The 4,277-nt window shown below is 41.7% G+C and overlaps 1 non-coding gene across 1 annotated transcript; it reads left to right on the forward strand.

Annotated features, from left to right (window-relative positions):
- The first annotated feature begins 3,369 nt into the window (after positions 1-3,369).
- On the forward strand, positions 3,370-3,444 carry Trnas-cga. The gene has a single exon. It is a non-coding gene; the product is annotated as a tRNA-Ser (tRNA).
- The last annotated feature ends 833 nt before the right edge of the window (positions 3,445-4,277 follow it).

The raw sequence follows: 4,277 nt of genomic DNA on the forward strand, positions 1-4,277 counted from the left end.
TCACCATCAGAGGCAAAGCGTTACTTAGCTACTCCACTTAGTCATTTTTCCTCCACAGAATTCTGAGAGTCATACTGAAAAACATTATCACACAGCGATGTTTGCTATAAAAAAGTCAAGGTATAAACTAAGGTATAAAATTCAATGCATAACTGTGGTCACAGGAACTAAATGTAAATCGCTCCAGTGTTATAAAGTACACTGATAACGAGAAATGTTATGACCTCACGCCGTGTTTCGTAATACAGTACCGCAGCAGTTCTGAGTGGTATAGATTTGACAAAGCCTTTTACATCTACATCTACACGACTGCTCTGCAGTTCACAGTTCAGTGCCTGGCAGAGGGCTCATCGAACTACCTTCAGTCTATTTGTCTGCCGTTCCACTAGCAAACAGCGCACGGAGAAAACAAACACTTAAATCTTTCCGCACGAGCTCTGATTTCTCTGTTTTTATGATAGTGATCATTCCTCCCCACGTAGGTAGGCATCAACAAAATATTTTCTCATTCGGAGGACAAAGCTGTTGACTGAAATTTCGTGAAAAGTTTTCACCGTAACGGTTCAAATGGCTCTGAGCACTATGGGACTTAACATCTATGGTCATCAGTCCCTTAGAACTTAGAACTACTTAAACCTAACTAACCTAAGGACATCACACAACACCCAGTCATCACGAGGCAGAGAAAATCCCTGACTCCGCCGGGAATCGAACCCGGGAACCCGGGCGTGGTTTCTCCGTAACGACGAACGCCTTTCTTTTAATGACTGTCACAGTGAATCGTGTATCATCTCTGTGACAGTCTCTCCCCTATTTCGCGATAATACGAAACGAACTGCCTTTCTTTGAACTTTTTGGATGTCCTCCGCCAATCCTGTCTGGTAAAGACTCCAAACTATACAGTAATAGTCTAGCAGAGGACGGCGAAGCATAGTGTAGACAGCCTGTTTAGTGGACTTGTAGCATCTTATAAGTGTCCTGCCAATAAAACTCAGTCTTTGGTTCGCCTTCCCCACAACGTTTTCTCTAAGATCTTTCCCGTTTTAACTGTTCGTAATTGTAATCTCTAGGTATTTACTTGAACTGAGAGCCTTTAGATTTTTATGATTCATCGCGTTAGTTTCCTTAGTACTTATGTGGATGACCTCACACATCTTATTGTGTAGAATTAATTGATGCTTTTCACACTATACAGTTATCTAGTCTAAATCATCTTTCAGTTGGTTTTGATCATCTTGTGTCATTACGAGACGGTAAATGATAGCATCATCTACAAGCAATTTAAAAAGCCTGCTCCGATTGTCGCCTAAGCCGTTTATATAGATTAGGAACAGCAGATGGCCTGTAACACTTCCTTGTGAAACGCAGGATATTACTTCTGTTGCGCTCCATGTCTTTTTGTCAGTTATTACGAACTGTGACCTTTCCGACAGGAAATAAAGCATCCAACCGCACAGCTGAGACGATGTGCGGTAGATGTGCAATTAAATTAGAAACCGCTTCTGGAGACCGATGTCAAAAGCATTCCAGAAATGTAGATACGTGGAACCAATTTGAGATGCATTGTCAATAGCACTCATTTCTTCGTACGAATAAAGAGATAGTTGTGTTTCACAAAAACGATGTTTTCTTAATCCGAGCTATGTGGCAGTAGATCGTTTTGTTCGAGGTAATTCATAATGTCACGAAATGCTACTACAAACAGATGTCGATGATATTGGTCTGTAATTCAGCGAATTACTTCTATTGACTTTCTTCACTTTTGATGTGATCTGTGCAACTTTCCAGTCCTTAAGGTACGTATCTTTCGTCGAGCGAGCGGCTGCATATGATTGCTGAGTAGGGAGCTGTTATATCGACATACTCTGAAAGGAATCTAATTGGGCTGGAGCAGAAAATTTGCCTTTATTAAGTGACTTAAGTTGCTTCGCAACACCGATAGTATCCGTTTTTAAGTTCCCCATGTTGGCAGCCATTCTTGATGGGAATTATGGAATATTTGCTTCGTCTTCTGTGGTGAGGGAATTTCAATGTTTATTACCTCCGCTCTAGTGGCACTGATGTAAGAAACATTGTCATTGTTGTCTCGCAGAGAAGGCATTTATTGTTTCTTGCCGCTGGTGTACTTTACATACAGCCAGAATCTCTTTGTAGTTTTTGCCAGATTTCGAGACAGGAATTTCTTTCTGGAAATTATTAACAGCATCTCGGATTTAAGTCCGCGCTAAGTTTGTAGCTTCGTAAAAAATCGCCAATCTTGGAGATTTTGCTTTCTCATAAACATGGCATTTTCGTTCCTTTTGCAACAGTGTTCTGATATTTTTGTGTACCACGGAGGACCTGTTCCGTCGTTTATTTATTTATTTAGTATAAATATTCAAACTGCCGTCGATACATTTTATTTTAATTCAAGCCACAACAGGTCTAAGATTACATAGCACGTCTTGAAGCAATGGAGACTGTCTCCGGAAGGCGTCAAAGGCAATTTTATTTGTTATTTAAGTAGATATATTTTGCATTTATTTTTAGTGGATTTGTATGTTACGGTATTCAGTTTCATTACAACGACTCTGTGGGCAGTTAGTCCTGCATCCAAAATGGTGCCCTCAGTTTTCTCAGTGTTTATTGTTGCTAAGAGGTCAAGAATGTTATTGCAACCATTCACACTTCGAGTGGGCTCCTGTACCAGCTGCTCAAAATAATTTTCGAAGAAAGCATTTATCACAATTTCTGACGAGACTTTGTGCCTACCACCGAATTTAAACATGTATTTTCGCCAGTTAAGGAAGTTAGATTGAAATCATCACCTATAGTAATTGGGTGAGAGAGGTACCTATTTGAAATGGGACTCACGATTTCTTTGAACTTTCCAGCAACTGTTTCAAGTGAGTTGGAGGGTTGGTCAGTTTCCGGATTTATATCACGCCACATGTCTACTCACAAGCCTCGAAATTCTCGTAAGCTTCGACCCGGTGGTTTGTGAACACGGAGCTGGCGCCCGATAGAGTGGCAAACGAGTTCCATCGGTTTCAGATCACTTCACTGCCGTGGTCTTCAGACCATTGTATTGTGGTGGCCTTGTCATCCGGTTAGTTACCCTGCCAGAAGATGTCATCGTCATAGAGGAAGACATCAAGCATGAAGGACTGCAAGTGATCTGCAGCAATGTTCACATGGTGTACAACTGTCGTGATGCCTTCGATTATTACCAGACGTCCGATGGAAGGCAATGCGAATGTTTCCCATAACCTAACCCTAGGACACCTAAGGGGTGGGGTTCGTTGAACCCATAATTTTTTTATGTCCCCTGCTTTTGCCCAAGTAACTTTCATACTACATATTCCCTTTGAAGGACGGGGCGTGAGTCGTGCTTGGGTAGCTCAGTTGGTAGAGCACTTGCCCGCGAAAGGCAAAGGTCCCGAGTTCGAGTCTCGGTCCGGGACACAGTTTTAATCTGCCAGGAAGTTTCATATCAGCCCACGCTCCGGTGTAGAGTGAAAACTTCATTCTAGAAACATACCCCAGGCTGTGGCTAAGCCATGTCTCCGCAATATCCTTTCTTTCAGGAGTGCTAGTTCTGCAAGGTTCGCAGAAGAACTTCTGTAAAATTTGGAAGGTAGGAGACGAGGTACTTGCAGAAGTAAAGCTGTGAGCACGGGGCGTGGGTCGTGCTTGGGTAGCTCAGTTCATATCAGCGCACACTCCGCCGTAGACTGAAAATTTCATTCTAGACACATCCCCCAGGCTATGGCTAAGCCATGTCTCAGCAATATCCTTTCTTTCAGAAGCACGTCAGCCTCCTGCCGGGAAAGGTCGGTGCCATATTTGTGTAAGAAAAGCTAAAACAAAGAAGCAGAAGTACAACAATCTAAGTAAACCAAAACAGTATTGTGTACAGTGTCATAAACATGTGTGTAACACACATTCAGAAAAAATTGTGAAGTGTGTCTCTTGCCTTGAAGTTGAGGACTCAGAGTAGTCTATTGTTTATGAACACAGCTGTATTTTGTATTGTAATTTGTCAATTTTTTATTCACTCAATCCAATACTTATAACAATTAACAACATTATTAAACCGATGCCTTAGTTAAAATACATAAGCCATTTTGAAAGTTGTAATTTTTCGACAGTAAACTTATTTAATACCTGTGGACTCACCGAACCCGCCCCCCCCCCCCTTAGGCATTCAAGTTAGAAAAAAAGGCTTGGGCGTCCTAGGGATAATACTACCTGCATTGGCCTACGTCCGACATTAACCGACAACATGTTATTTATTT

This window comes from Schistocerca piceifrons, chromosome 8, assembly GCF_021461385.2.
Source record: "Schistocerca piceifrons isolate TAMUIC-IGC-003096 chromosome 8, iqSchPice1.1, whole genome shotgun sequence".
Classification (NCBI taxonomy): Eukaryota; Metazoa; Arthropoda; class Insecta; order Orthoptera; family Acrididae; genus Schistocerca; species Schistocerca piceifrons.